At 34.6% G+C, this 17,690-nt stretch overlaps 1 protein-coding gene across 1 annotated transcript in view; it reads right to left on the bottom strand.

Moving 5' to 3' along the window:
* Positions 1 to 6,197: 6,197 nt before the first annotated feature.
* LOC115222188 (coiled-coil domain-containing protein 39-like) overlaps positions 6,198 to 17,690 on the bottom strand; it is a 1,476,917-nt gene continuing 1,465,424 nt past the window's right edge. The window contains exon 24 of the mRNA XM_029792337.2: positions 6,198 to 6,343. The gene's annotated coding sequence lies outside the window, so the exon portion shown is untranslated. The remainder of the gene's footprint in view (positions 6,344 to 17,690) is intronic.

Genomic DNA, 17,690 nt, shown 5'->3' on the forward strand with positions numbered 1-17,690 from the left:
TCCCTCCAACCAATTTTGACGTGACTGCTTATAACGGAATGTTTTAAAGAAACACTCATTTTCACTATGGACTCCGTGTGGGCAGTCATCTAAAAGTTTTTGTTCGTCATGATGCTGACATAAGTTCCTTGTCTTTCCTGATGAACACTTTATTCCTTCGGATTTAGGAATATGCAGTCTTCGAAACATATGTCGAGAATAAAGGAATTTTGTTAAATCGCCGTTCGACTCCATTCTTTCATTTATCTATTTATATATATATATACATGTATATGTACACACATATATATATACATATGGATGTACATACATATATGTGTGTATGTATGTGTGTGTGAATATATATAATTATGTATATATATGCATATTTATTTATATATATATATATATATATATATATATATGTATATATATACATATGCTTTAATTCGCACATGTATATAAAATATGCTGATACATAAATATACATGCATATCTATCTATCTCGCTCTCCTTTTGTCTCTCTATAAATGTATAACCATAAATGTATAATCATGCATCTATATCGGTATGCGTGTACATGCTTATATGAAACACATGGATGTCTATGCATAATACATATACACACATAAAGAGAGAGAGAGAGAGAGAGAGAGAGGGAGAGTTATGCATAAATATGTATTCATACATAAATGAATATATATTGTATATTCATTTATATATTTACATGCAGATTAGTATGGATATAGTATGTAGATATGTGTATGTATATTCTACACATGCTAATCTAGAGAAATGCATTCAATTTTAAACAAGGCCGTATCAAGCTGAGTCTATCCAATTTCTGTCGAATCATACAAAAACCATTCATTGTTTAATACTGCAAAGATTAAGAAAGTTGATCTAGATTTTCGATAAAGATTTCTACTGAAAGACACACGTGCCATTTTAGCAAATTACAAAAGTTACAACAGCAACAACAACATAAAAAAAGTCAAAGAGAAAACAAGCAGTAAACTTTCAGATAATTATGTAAGGAACTGCAGATAGAAATTACATATGTTCTGATACGAAATATATTTTGTGGTGTATGTATTTTCATATGTATGTCTGTCACTACGTACCTACGTATGTGTTATGTATTTATATATATATATATATGTGTGCATGTATCTACACATTTAGATATGCATACACTTGTTATATAAATAAATATATGAATGTTTGCGTGTACATGTTTGCGATTGTGTGTATGCATATGTATGTCTAATATATGTATGTATGTCATCAGTAGCAAACCTCCTAAGACGACATGATAAGGTCTATTTCGCCTCCAACGATAGAGAAAGTAAGTATATATATATAAAATATATGTATGAACAGTGGCGTCCCGATTGTCAACTTCCTTGATGAAAGCTCGCTATTTGCAGCGGAAGCATTATAAGTTCTAAATGATATTCTGTGTATCATACTTAATGTAGTCATAGTCTTGATATTCTTCTAACCTCAGTGTTTATTCAAGACAGCTTCTCGTATAGAAGTTTAGATTTAAAAGAGACAAAGAAATATATCAGTTGCAGACGGCAAATATCTCGCAGCGAAGATGCAATTGCTAAATAGGGAATTCTATGCTGCTTCTGTTCTGTGTTCTTCTAGAGCCTTGGGCTGAGTCGAAGGTCGTTGACAAAGTCCAAATAAGCCGAAATATTTAGTTATCTCACCACGCTATTGCTCGATTTTTGCCTGCTACTGAATATTTGGGGGACACACACTCAGACACATTTACATGCATGCGTATATAGATATTTGTGCGTGTGTTTTTACATGTATGCATACGCTCACAAACTTATAGGTAAATACAGAGATAGTTAGATACATTTATAGCTAGACAGACAGATAGATAGATAGATAGATAGATAGATAGATAGATAGATAGATAGATAGATAGATAGATATATAGATATATAGATAGATAGATAGATAGATAGATAGATAGATAGATAGATAGATAGATAGATACAGTTATAGGGAGCCAGACAGATAAATAGATAGATACAGTTATAGGGAGACAGACAGACAGATAGATAGATAGATAGATAGATAGATAGATAGATAGATAGATAGATAGATAGATAGATAGATAGATAGATACATTTATAGGTAGACAGACAGATAGATTGATAGATAGATGTGTGCATGTGTTTATGCATGTATGAACAGAGCTATTTAGATAGATCGATAGAGAGACATATATTTTAAACTAGAAGATACAATGACAACGATTATACTGGACACAGTTTAATAATACCAGCACCGCTTTAAGAATCTTCGATTTTCGTCAGCGTATATTGTAAACCTTATATCTCGTATGTAACCTCATACTGCACGGTTCTCTGCTTGCTTTGAGGTAATTCTTGCCAGCTGTTTTCCTCTTGCTTGAGAAATAATCGTATCTCCGTCTTGTAATTGCTATCAAGTAACTTTGTAATGACTGCTTGACTAGTGATTGATAAAACTATGCATCCACTCTAAAGAATGTCATGATCTTGTAATTGTTTACATCAACTGTAAAAACCTGGGAGCCTAGCTTATGATTATGTGTTGCAGTATTAGTATAATAAGGAAATAATTCTAGCCCGTTCCGTCCTCAGTTAGTACTGCATCTATGCAGATTTATAAAGCAGATCCAAAAGTGCTGTATTCATAAAAGCGTCACCCGTGGGAGTCCATTTCCCTTACACCCTTTAGCTATGTTACTGAGTCTAGAGAGAGAAAGTATTTTTGCTAGGAGGTAATTCTTCTTCAGGAGCAAGCTAGATATTTGGTCGGAACTAAGTTCACCGCCTGAAAGCAACCGCCTGTTAGAGATTTATTAAGAAAAGTAGCAAGCTTGTCAATTCTCATACCTTTCCACAAATTTATGTAAGAAATTAGAAATCGTGGATTAGTAATGAACCAGGTAAAACAAATGCGATGTTTCTCGACTGCAGGCAGCAATTGTTACGAAGCTAGGCGAAATTCAATAGATATGATTATATCTGAGAGCAATAACTGGTACACAACTTGTTTTTAATCTCGCTGGATATTTTCTAGAAAGATGTATAAAAAAAAAGAATCAACTCATTTATGTTGACCGCCGAATTCAATGGTTTACACCAAGTATATTTCTGGTTCTAACAAATGAGCCATCTGAAATGTGTGACATATACTCTAAGGCAGATGTTCTAAAACTTTTTGGGCTAAATCCCTCTTCATGGCCACATAATACCCTCAGCGCCCCCACACCTATCTTTAAGTATAAGTAAAAATTTTATATTTTACTAATTTATATATACTTTCAATCATTTGATATTTAATTTATAATTTGTATACAATACTATAATAATAAATTCATAGGAGTCCCCCAATCCTCTTCCTTTCTCCCAAATGTCTTCTTTTCCTCTACCACCCCCTCAGACACCAGCACCCACCTGGACCCTCTAAACGCCTAGTTTGAGAATCTATGCTGTAAGGTATGGTTCTATTATAACATACTGAATCTTGTAGCTTTTCTGAGAGACGATATTAAGTGGAACTGTATCGAACCTGATACAGATTGGTCTGTTATTTTGGTCAACATAAATACTACCCCAGATTATGAATTTAGTGTTTGTAAAGTCAATAAAGATGTTTGTATTTCCTTGTCTAACCTCACCATCAAGTCGCATTTAATATTTGATAGCATACATACAACCCTTTAGGTTATCGCTATTGTGATTGGTGATGATTTTATTACTAATGAGACTCAAATCTGACCTGTTGTAGCAACACTGGGGCCAAATGTCTTCCAACGACGCTTATTACTTTCTATATCCTTGTGTAGTCCTTCTTCAATCATTTTTGTAATTGAGTATGCTGCACTTCAAAGATATTAGAGAAGTTGTATGTCCGCTATGTGTAGTAGACGGCGTTTCATTGAAGAGGCTCTTGCTTTGACTCGTATTTACTTTTTATTATATAATTGGTGGCTGTTATTGATTAAGAATTAAGGGAGAAATGAAAGCAGCTTTTCAAAATATTTCATCGTCTCTATCATGATTTTACCACATTTGCAAATGTTTCAATCCGTAATTAACTGGTTGCAGTGTAGGGTGAGTGCTTACATAGTTGCACTAGAGGGATGTATTGGGGCACAATGAATATTTTAATTCGTTACAATGCGTCCTTCACTTTGGCCGTCAATAACTCTAGTTGAAGCGAAGCCTTGAAGAAAAAGTAATTGAAAACTTTGCTGCGACTGAATCTTATAATTTATTAGAAATCACTGGATTGGATGTGTTTGATAGGCAAACACAAGAAAGAGAAAATGCATAAAATATATGAAATAACAATTGTTGACCAATGGAAAAAGACGGACGTGTGGCTAATAACTTTTGGAATCAAACGTGTCTAACAGAAACAAAATTATTTGAAAATTTCTTTACATATGATAATTGAGATGGCGAATGTGACACACAAAAAAGAAAGAAATTTTACTAAATCATAAAACAGCGTGTATCAAACTCTAAGGAGTTGAGAAATAAAAACGAATTTTTACCAATATGGCAGTACTGTTTAAAATTACATCAAATTGGCGAGGTGGTTTGAAAACGAAAAAAAAAAAAAATTTAATCTGAGCCATAGAAATTAGAAGACAATTTCAAGTCAGAATGCAAGGCTGAAGTTGTTTAAAGCAACAATTTTTTTTGCCTCTTTTATGTAATACTCTAGCTGGTAGCTCTCTTGATATGAGGAAAATGATTCACATAATAATACTAATGTTGATAATAATAATAATAAAATTAAACAAATGCATGCAATACTCTTTTTTTTAAAGTGGACAATTTTTATCCTTCAAGCATGGGCAAATTGAGTAAAGGTATTAAAATGTTTCAAGAACTCGCTATGAGAGGAGGATAAGAAGTAATTATGCTCCATGCAAAGTGGATTGAAATTATTCGAATGGCGAGGAATTTATGAAAAACCAGTTCTCAAACCAACGATTTTTTTAAAGTTCAACTGTCGAGATAAACTTCAAATAGTCATAATTAAAGTTTAGAGATTCGATGAAGTTTCAAATAAAACAGTATAATTCCAAGTTATAGAGGAAGATGCGTTTGTATCAATTTGAAACAACTCATTATACCCTACCAAAAGATCTAAGAAAATAGAGTGAAGCCAATGTCGTTAATACTAACTTATAATATACTATGATAAGCAAGGCAAATAAATGAGAGATTCTTGTTTTGTAAATGGTAGATGAACGGAATCTATAGACTCTGCTCAATTCCTAGTGATAGACATTGGACCAATGAAGATTTTCCGTTTTTAACCTCTCGGTTCCTCATCAATTCCTTTTAACTGTTCACACTTTTACTGCTTGACGTGAAATTCCGACTTCAAAGACATTTGGCCTCTCAACCTAATCACACGACATTTGACCTCTCAGCCTAATCAAATATAACTTGATACTCAACTTTCAGCGTTTAGTGTTCCCCTATCCTTAAGTTTCCTATTACGAAGTCTTTGCATACACGATACTACGCACTCTTTACGTTCATAGGTTCCTTGCTTGCAATGGTTGACGGAATGTAAAATATGGGCAAAAGCTTTTGCGATTTTCTGATTTCCAAAAGGCAGCGTTCACTGTTGAAATGCTCTGTAATCGGAAATGTCATTTTCGGCAATCACCGACGGTGAAAACAGAATAAATTAAAAGAAAAAAATTATAACCGATGAACTTAGAATTAACTCTCATCTTCTGAACTATTCTAATTAACTACCAAAGAACAAATATAATCATTGACTACTTCGGAATTTACAGTTTCGTATTAATACACATCAGATTTGAGAAAGTCTTTTTAAACGTTTAATTGATTGAAGTTGCAATTTGCATATTTAAACGATGGATTTTGTTTTGGCATAGACAAGCAGTAAATGGTATTTTAGAGATTGAATCAATAAGGTCTCTTTGTTGGTGCTTATCGATCTACCTAACGGTAAAGCAAATCATGGAATGGGAGCTGGATCCTGTCATTCATCCTACCGAATTTGAGTCAAATATTTACCCGGTCTGTAATTATAATCTGTACTGATTTAACAATAATTTTTAGCAACAAATCTGCGATCTTCCTCTATTTCTTTTATAATAAATACAAAAATACATTCAATATTAATAGGAAATACACAAAAATAATATCAATTATTAAACTTTATTTTTTCAATACGTCAATACATAGAATTATAATTTGGTTTACATGAAAAGAAGGAAAAGTAAATTGAATAAAACTAAATTCAGAATATTCCAGTATATTTTCATTTGAACTGCCTCCCATTACGAATATTTCTGCGGAAGAGAAAAAGGAACCAATAAATAAGAAATAAATGAAAAGTTAGATTATCCTCGTTGAACTTATATTAACAGCAACATAATGTGGTTCAGGTTTCATCCTTATTAACATTCTGCAATGTTCAAAACATGGAAATCTATGCATGAACACTAACTTCAATAGAGAACAAAATAGAAAATTGAATCCATTCGTTTTACCATATATGTGAAAACCCCTACATACACACACGCACACATGATGGAGTATTCATTCTCACACTGAACGAAATGATAGTGTGATATAAGGAAAGAGATACATTTAAAATGTCACCTGAGGAAGAGAATTTTCACATTTCATGGATGATAGAGATTACGTAGTATGTTAATTATATTATCTCACAAATGCTCTGCGAGTGTAAAACCGAGTCGCAACAATATATGTGAAAAAATGTTAAGATAGAAAATGCTAAAATAATTTTATAAAAACATTTCAGTACCGGTTTCAGTCGTTGAGACATTTTCAACTGTAACAATTAATAAAATTTAGAAAAATTTATATATATATTGATAAAAACGGTAAGATAACAAAAGAAAGAAAGAGACCTCAATATTATGTAAATAGAGGAAATTTATCTGTAAATTAATATGTGTCAATTATACAATAACCAAGATAAAACTCTGAGTTTCGGATGCCGAAGTGGAAATCCACAACACCATCTCGACGAAAAAATACGTGGGCCTTACAGAGGGTAATTTCAAGGCCAGTTTCAATAACCACACCTTGAGTTTTAGGCACTGGAACAAAAGAAAAGCGACAAAATTATCCAATCGTATTTGGTCAATAAAAGATAAAGGAGTCAGTTACAACATCCATTGGAAGATTTTGGCCAAATGTAAGTCCTACACCAACGGCAGCGGAAAGTGCGGTCTATGCGACATGGAGAGATGGCTTATCTGGAAAAGCAGCTTAGACCCTACTACATGTCTAAATTCAAGGACAGAACTTTTCGGATCATGCCCAGATGTGACAAAATTTTTGTTACCTTTTTGGTCCCCCCCAAAAAAAATACAGATAGAGCTTGCTTTCTATATTACTCTCTCTTTTACTCTTTTACTTGTTTCAGTCATTTGACTGCGGCCATGCTGGAGCACCGTCTTTAGTCGAGGAAATCGACCCCGAGACTTATTCTTTGTAAGCCCAGTACTTATTCTATCGGTCTCTTTTGCCGAACCGCTAAGTGATGGGGACGTAAACATACCAGCATCGGTTGTCAAGCAATGCTACGGGGACAAACACACACACACATATATATATATACATATATACGACAGGTTTCTTTCAGTTTCCGTCTACCAAATCCACTCACAAGGCTTTGGTCGGTCCGGGGCTATAGTAGAAGACACTTGCCCAAGATGCCACGCAGTGGGACTGAACCCAGAGCCATGTGGTTGGTTAGCAAGCTACTTACCACACAGCCACTCCTGCGTCCCAAAAAGTTTTTTTATCTCATTATACCTTTTATTTTTTCATATATTTTTATATTTTCACACATTATAATTTTTTCTGTACTCTTCCATCTTGCATTTTCTGTACTCTTCCATCTTGCATTTTTAGACGTGTATATAGATTAATTTGTACACGTATGTGAATATGTATGTGTGAGCGGGTGATGTATGCGTGTGCGCGGGCATAAGAATACATATATATAGACGTTTTTACTCAGTATTTTTACAATTTTTTCGGTTTGTTGGGGCGTATGTATAATCATTTTTGCGTATGCGTGTGTGTGTATGCGTATATAAACATGTGTGGGTATGTATATATATGGGCGTGTGTGTGTATGCGTGCATAAGGGCATGTCCGTATATGAACGTGGCTTTCACGCTTTGTATAAATCCTTATTTTTTTCTGTATTGTTGTGTTTTTTTTTCTGTATTGTGTTTATTTCTGTATTGTTACCTTTAAAAAAGGTTTTTTCTTGTGCTTGTGCGTATATAGACGTATGTATGACCTTTACGGTACGCGTGTGTGTGTATGAGTTTGTATATATATGCGTATATATTTGGCGAAAAATCCGAGTGAAGATGTGTACGTTTTCATAGTGACGTATAAGTACGCTCGTAGGAGCGCGAGTGCACATGTGAGCGTATGAGTAGCCGTTCTTATGTGTTTACTATGAACTTTTAATCTTAATTTATATGAGTAGCGGAATTATAACACAGTAATTTCCCTTTATATAACGGTATTTTTTCATACCATTTTTCAGATGGCCAGATAACCGAAGAGATAGTGTTGTGGATTTCCACTTCGGCATCCGAAACTCGGAGTTTTATCTTGTGGAGTTTAGGATTTCTTGGTTTCTGTGAATCAATTTTGATAATTTCCCAGCTGTTTTCCACTCTATGGCAATACCATTGTTATGTTGTCATTATTCTGAGTAACATCCTTTGTTTTATTTTTCATATTTCTGATACTCCTTCAGGAGATTGCAGTAGGCAGCTGCGATCACTTTCATCTCTTCAGGCAACCTGACTGGGCCAACAAGTCTGTCCCCAATGATACCAGACCATAACATGACTCCTCCGCCCTACTGTTGACGTCGTAAACATTGGTGACACGCATCTCCAAAATAGACCCAACCACCTGCGAAACCGTTACGTCTGTCAAAGTCCACCCTGGTTTTGTCAGTGAACGCCATGTTCTTTAAGGGCCCATTGAAGCCTCAGTCTCCTGTAACGAGAAAGTTTCAGGGGTTCCCACACCAAATCCATGGTAACCGAGGATGCGATTTCTGGTGGTACATGATGAAGTACCGAGGCGGTGAAAATGGTTTTGCTTGTTTGTTCAGGTTTCCCACGTAACTTAAGGCCAATGTTCCTTAAATCCTTAGCTGTCAAAGTCTTAGTGGTTCCGCGATCGGATCATTTTTTTTCCATAGCGTTCATGTGGCTAAATAATTCATTATGTCAATAAATGCTATGATGTTACTATGGTTTCCTGTTAGATATATACGTAATGTATGCTTAACGTATTATTAGCCTTCATTTACAATGTGCTATTTTCATTCGTGGTTCACCAAAAAACTGAAAAATGGGACCCCCCCCCCAAAAAAAAGGACGTTACATAGAATAATGAAGGCAAGGCAATATTGTTGCCATAGTGTGCAAAAACAACTGGTTTATCAAAATCGATTCACAGAACCAAGAAATCTTAAATTTTACTCCTAAGCTATTAGCGTAGTTCTGGGTGTATATATATATATATATATATATATATTATATATATATATATATATTATATATATATATATATATATATATATATATAAATAATCGCGGTACAGACAAACAGGAAAAATAACGTGAAGTACAATTTAATATAATGTAATATGATATATATGATTATAAGGAAAATATTTTCTCCAATGCATAGACATCACTTTGAAGAGCTCAAGATATTAAACCTGAGGTAAGAATCAAAGTTAGGCAAATCAAGTTCGCGCATACACTTTAATGTTTGCTGGAACTGGAGACGTTCTTATAAAGTCAAGATTAGTTTCGCGGAAAAGATTTGCTATTTTGGTTTTCAGTTTACCATCACGTATATAGAATAAATATTCTCTCTCCGCATGTCCTTAATTGTAGAGCCTGATTATAGTAAGGAGCATGAATACTAAATATTTCCTGGGTAGCTGATGAAATAGAGACTCTTATTGAAATGCCTGTAATTATGCTGTCAAGGGGTATTCTAGGATGGTTTGAAGGGACATTTATATACTGCAACGTTAGGTTTGTTTTATGAAATGTATAGTATAAATTTGTATTCATATAGAGTGTAAGATCCAAGAAATTTAAAAACTTGGTATATATATATATATATATATGATCTCGCGTGTACCGTTGGCGATTTTTTCCTCTGTCTTCCCTTCTCTGGATCTTTCCTTCTCCTATGTTTCCGACGAAAAGCTCCGCTCGAAACGTTAAACCCTCCTTCTTTCCTTCTTTCCTGCCTGTCCAATAATACCATATTTGTTCCACGTCCTCGCGTTGTTGTGTTTTTTTGTGCTTTCTTGTTTGGATTAACTATATATATATTGGTAAAACGGTAAGATAATAAAAGAAAGAAAGAGACCTCAATATTATGTAAATAGAGGAAATTTATCTATACAATAATATGTTACATTACTCGATAGTCAAGATAAAACTCTGAGTTTCAGATGCCGAAGTGGAAATCCACAACACCATATCTTCGGTGTTGTGGATTTCCACTTCGGCATCTGAAACTCAGAGTTTTATCTTGACTATCGAGTAATGTAACATATTATTGTGTATATATATATATATATATATATATATATTCTTTTACTTGTTTCAGCCATCTGACTGCTTCACTGCTGGAGCACCGCCTGTAGTCGAACAAATCGACCCCAGGATTTATTCTTTGTAAGCCTAGTACTTATTATATCGGTTGCTTTTGCAGAACCGTTAAGTCACGGGGAGGTAAACACACGAACAACGGTTGTCAATGATGGTAGGAAACACACACACACACACACATATGTATGCGATGGGCTGCTTTCATTTTCCGTCTACCAAATACACTGAAACGGTTTGGGTCGGTTCGAGAACACTTGCCCAAAGTTCCAGGCTGTGCGACTAAACCTGGAATTGTGTGGTAGGGGAAGCAAGTTCTTACCACGCAGCCATGCTTGTGCCTTACAAAATATGGAACGCTTCACAAATTGTTAAAAAAAGAAACCGCAGATTTGATATGTAATTATTCTGCAGACTGAATTTCACCATTCATTTCAAATTCTACAAATGCCTCATTGAAAAAGAAAATAAAAACTATATACGTATATTTGGTTACCGTGAACATACATAAGTGCTTTACGAGAACACCGCTTGCATTATAATACATTATGTTCACCATGTATGTAAATATCTATGTATCATGTTATATAATATATTATATTAAAATGTACTTCCTATTGTTCTTCCTGCATGTGTGTACCACCATTTTAGCGTGAACACTCCCTTGTGGGAAATAAATTGCTGGGACCTAATATCTTTGAGACAATCTTTCGATTAAAATAATTTGCATCATTTCTCGCTTCACTAAAACTCTTAAAAACCGAATACATTCGTTGCTAAATTCAGTAAAATGGAAAAGCGTTTGCATGTACCACGTACTCGCGTTGTTGAATCTTTCTCTCCTTGTGTTTTTTCTTCGTTTATTTTTGATTAATTATATATATATATATATATATATATATATATATAGTAAAAGTAATTAAGATTCAAGTGAGTTCTGTTGAAATCACATGAATGAGGTACTTAACTTAGATGCACCAGAAATCTATATGGTATTAACCATAAGATAATGCGGGGTGATTATATAAGCAAGAAAAAAGCAACAAAAATGGATCAATATTTCGGTACAATTGCTTCGTACGAAGACACCTTTATTAAGGCTGCAAATATTGCAGCAAATACACGTAGCCCGTACTCATCAGCCGAAAAACATCTGAGTTCTCAAAACATCTAAGGGGATGAGGCTACACTCATGAAACATTCGGGATAGTTCTATAAAAATCAGATTTAGATAATAAACGGACATCCCAAATTCTCTAATGTTGCAGAGTCAAATAACAGGCTTTAAAAAGTATGGTTATTTTCTCTCTAAATGTACCAGATTTGGAACATAAAGATATAAATTTAGTGGCTAAAAACTTTCATTCTAATAGAATATATAGATAATTTAAATTAATTTAATCTAAATTTTTCTAATTTAGGTAAACCAACTTAAAGCTAAGAAGTTAATAAAACTTAGTAATTCTTATATACTATAAGTAAATTAAAGCTAATCCCATAGAAATAATATAACGATTTTTAATTATGATAAACAATACTCCCAATTCTTTCTTTTGTCCCAAAGTCTGCCAAGGTATAAGTAGTAACATTAATAAATAAAGAAATAAATTGAATGACCTCTTTTCTAGTGTTGCACTGAAATCTATTAATACTTTTTCCTATAATGATAACCTTTTGACCCGCCTTTACCTTCCCTTGTCCTCTCTATATAGCAATTAACAACAGAATGCTGGTCAAGATTAACTTTCTTTCTTTAAAACTCTTAGATTCTTACAAATTCTAACCCAGTCAACCTGTCTCCACTGAAAAAAACTATTCTGCATAGGTGGATATTTACAATCACAATCCCATTCCTTCTCAGTTATCCTTTATACCCTTTGTGAGTGATTGTCTATACGCTCCACTAAATTTCCTTCAACAAATTCTAACATAACAGTTTTGTAAAATGATCAGAAATGCAAACAGCATACCTTCATACATCAGGAAACCCACTTTATTATGAACTAATTATGGATCGTCTGTGAGTATGAAATCTCTCCTCATATCTCCAGAATTCAAACATTCGTCATTATTATAGATGGATTTACATTTTCAATTTTTGTGAAACTAAGAGGTTTTTTAAAATACTTTTTTAAAGCCTGTTATTTGACTCTGCAACATTAGAGAACTTTGGATGTCCGTTTATTATCTAAATTTGATTTTTATAGAACTATCCCGAATGTTTCATGAGTGTAGCCTCACCCCCATAGATGTTTTGAGAACACAGATGAGTACGGGCCACGTGTATTTGCTGCAATATTTGCAGCCTTAATTAAGGTGTCTTCGTACGAAACAATTGTACCGAAATATTGATCCATTTTTGTTGCTTTTTTCTTGCTTGTATATATATATATATATACAACATGTGACCTCGTGAGCACCGCCAGCAATTTTTTTCCCTCTGTCTTCCCTTCTCGGGATCTTTCCTTCTCCTTTGTTTCCGACGAAGAGCTCCGCTCGAAACGTTAAACCCTCAGTCTTCCCTTCTTTCCTGAGCGTCCAATAATACTTTATTTGTTCCACGTCCTCGCGTTGGTGTGTTTTTTTGTGTTTTCTTGTTTGGATTAACTTATATATATATATATATATATATATATATATATATATATATATATATATATATATATATATATATTTATTTATATATATATATATATATATATTGTCCATCTGTCTATTTAGCCATGTACTTACGTCATTACCTTTCTCTACCTCTTTCCTATCTATCCATCTAGCAGTCTTGATATGTATGTATATGTGTGTATGTATATGTGTATGTATATATATAATATATATATATATATATATATATATATATATACATACATACATGTACATATATATATATATAGAGAGAGAGAGACATACAGACATAAATAGATATAGATACACCAACACACGCATGCATACAAACATACGTACATACATACATACATACATACATACATACATACATACATACATACATACATACATACATACATACAAACATACATGCATGCATGCATGCATGAATACATACATACTAACAAAGAAACTGGAAATATAAGACGTGTTGAAAAGCGAAAAAAAAATGTTGCTTTCAGTGTAGACATATCCATTACTTAAAAATGTAAGAAGAAACAGTCTTGAGTGACAAGAGGTGAAATCACCCAAGAAATATGTAAAAAAAATGTAGGCTGGATACTATTCCCAAACTTTCAGAAATGCTTATCGCTCTTAGCCAAAAAGTCCAACGTAATCTTGGATTATTTACATTATTTACTTTTGACGGATATTTGTCCTCATCGTGTTTGTTGTTAACACTACTTTTCGACTGATATACCCTCCAGCCTTCATCGGGTATCTTGGGGATATTTCGAACCTGAGTTCTTAATCCTAAGTTATTTTTCGATGTTATTATTATTATTATTATTGTGAGCTCGAATCCCGGACCGGGCTGCGTGTTGTGTTCTTGAGCAAGGCACTTTATTTCACGTTGCTCCAGTTCACTCAGCTGTAGAAATGAGTTGCGACGTCACTAGTACCAAGCTGTATCGACCTTTGTCTTTCCCTTGGATAACACTGGTGGCGTGGAGAGGGGAGCCTGGTATGCATGGGCGACTGCTGGTCTTCCATAAAAACAACCTTGCCCGGACTTGTGTCTAGGAGGGTAACTTTCTAGGTGCAATCCCATGGTCATTCATGACCGAAGGGGGTCTTTACCCTTTTTTACTATTATTATTCAGATCACTGCTTGGAATCGAACTCAGAATCTTGATGTTAGTAGACCGTGCTCTTAACCACTATGCCATTATGTAAATAATGTACATAATTACTCATCTCTTAAATATACAACTGTATAATCTTCGATGTTTAAAATATCTAATGTTCTCAAAGTACAATTAAAACGCAGGTTCAAACAAGGAATTAACATCCAACGTAATGAAAATATATAACTATAGTTACTGTAATATAAAGTTGAAGTTAAACACATTGGCCCAAATCAAATGCTGACAAATAACCCAGACCACTGAGCCAGTCCTAAGCCCAACCCTTATATCCAAAACGTGAGCCGCCACGTTATTGCAAAATTTGACACGAAACCATAAACCGAACAAAAAATATCTCAGCCTAAACACTAGCTCAAACACCATAACACTAACCTTTATACTATAACTATGTGTAAAACAAAAACTCTGACCTGGATTACTAACAGCAACACTAATTGTAAATCGTGACTACAGGGAAACGTTTTCAAAGAAATATATTCTTGCAATGAAAAAGACATATTATTTTGCGTTTTGAGAATTTTCTGTTTCGGCGCTTCATGCTCACGAAATCCAATACATACATCTATGCATATGTTAGATACACTCATTCATATAAACTCACACATACAACCGTGTATATATATATATATATATATATATATATATATATATAGTGCTACTCTTTGGGCTTAACATTCTGCACCTCTCCTGCTTTAATTTCCTACTCTTTGGACTTACATAGCCTTTTCTTCTCTAGGCATAACGGCCCGAAAATTATGGGGAGGGGGCCAGTCGATTAGATGCACCGCAGTACGTAACTGGTACTTAATTTATCGACTCTGAAAGGATGAAAGGCAAAATCGATCTCGGCGAAATGTGAACTCAGAACGTAAGGACATATGAAATACCTATTTCTTTACTATCCACAAGGAGCTAAACACAAAGAGGACAAACAAGGACAGACAAACGGATTAAGTCCATTATATCGACCCGAGTGCGTAACTGGCACCTAATTTATCGACCTGGGCGGAATTTGAACTCAGAACGTGACGCCAGACGAAATAGGGCTATGCATTTCGCCTGGCGTGTTACCGTTTCTGCCAACTCACCGCCGTATCGTAACTACTTCCCGAACTTTCTGCACCTCTCCTCATCTACATGCCAGCACTCCACTCGGATTACCAGTGGAAATGCTGACTCTACTTTCACGGATGTCACTAGATTTTTTCTGTTTATATTTATGTGTGTAAGTGCTTTGCGTGTGTGCATTTGTGCGCGAGTGTGTGATGGATTACCTGAGTTTATGTATGCGTGTATATATGCATACATACACACTCTATGTACAATGTTTAAATTTGTAAGCACTTTCATTGATCCATTTGAAATTATTTTCACAGAGATAATTGAATTCAGAAATCGAGATCAATTCGGAATATTTTAGCAATAAATATGTTACGTCAACTGTTAACCTTCGTCGGACTTTTCTTCTTATCTTCTTTGTTGCTTTCACATTTCGGCTGTTGTACGCTCCAGCCTTCTTCAGGTGTTTTGTGTTGAACTCAGTTATTCCATCGGTATTTCGAAGCTAAACTTTATTTGATCTCCACGAGTACAGTGTTCTCATTCCGCTCCCTACAGCTATATCTCACTAGATAAAGACATTTGTCAATACAGAGCAGTCACCTAGCGGTTGATGAGTTCAATCACACGAAAAGCGCTCATGTAATTCACATAACTAAAGCGAAAGAAGACAATAATGTCACAAGGCATAGAGATCGGAATGGGATCAATGCAACTCTGTAGCTGAAATAAAGGGTTCGGTTCGAAATTCTGAAACAATAAGTGAGTGCGACAAAAGACACTGGAAGAAACCTGGAACATATAACAGTGGAAATGTAGTGAGAGCAACAGTCAAGATGAGGACCTCAATCCACCCAATGTACGCAGTGTGTGTGATATAAATTCCTCATCACAGTAATATAGTATCCAATAAATGTTTTCTATTTGATGATTTTCTTTTCCAGTAGAAACACACACACACACTTACGCATGTGAGTACGTGTGCGTGTTTGTATTTGAGTGTGTGTCTACGTGAGTGTTTCTGTGTGTCTTTGCGTGTGACTGTCTGTGTAATATATATATAGGACAATTTACAACAAACACAGGATTAGATTATTAGTTTCGACGTAAGATTCATCATCGCGTTTGGTTGAAAACCTACATTGGCAGTTCCAAGGAACTATAATAATGAACCGTAAATAGGAAGTAATATTATAATCTTATCATTATTCCCAGTTTTCTAACATTTGCACTGTATAACATAGCTAGAAATACAATAAGTAGTAGCTTAACACAATACTGAAAGCAGCGGTGGCTGCGATATTCTATGGGGAGATATTAACTTGACTGTAATAGCTGCAGGTTTATTTGTACACAAAGGATACACTGCATATGTATATAGACATATATACGACTGTATACACAGACATATATTTGTGTGTGTGTATATATATGTGTATGAATATAAATATACATACACATATATATATATATATATATATATATAGAAAACATAAACCAGAGAGGCACACTCTGAGAAGAGCAATCTATATTTATTATGGGAAATCCACCGTCGAGGTCTGTACATTAATGGAACGAAACACTGCAATCTGTTAGTGGCTGAACGCATGCAGATCCTGAAAAAGCTCGCACGTACCTGGGACCATACTGAACTGCAGAACGGAGATTTTCGGGCCGTGCTTGCATTTCGGGAGATTCCTGAGAACCGCATAATAGTGATAATAGGGTTATTAGCGATAATTACACCATAGCTGGAAATTGATTGCGGAGGAGAGTGGGAGATAGCCCCCATAATTTTGCGCTCATAGCCGAAAGGCGGCGTAGCTGAAATAGGACGACACAGACGGAAGCCGATGACCAGGAGGAAAGGGAGATAATCCCCATTGTTTATATCTGTATCGTTTCCCCCTCCATAAATATATATATATATATGTGTGTGTGAATATATATATATATGAAGTCATAACGAAACTAGTTTTTAGGTAACACTAATAGAGATTTCTTATTTTCTTGTCATAATTCTTATTTTCCAGAGCGTCGTTCGTTTGACTGTTGAAGAGAGAGCTTAGATAGCAGCACACTTTGAAGTGTAGAATACCATTGTTTGGGTTCAGAGATGG

The sequence above is a fragment of the Octopus sinensis genome, linkage group LG19, assembly GCF_006345805.1.
Source record: "Octopus sinensis linkage group LG19, ASM634580v1, whole genome shotgun sequence".
In the NCBI taxonomy this organism is placed as follows: Eukaryota; Metazoa; Mollusca; class Cephalopoda; order Octopoda; family Octopodidae; genus Octopus; species Octopus sinensis.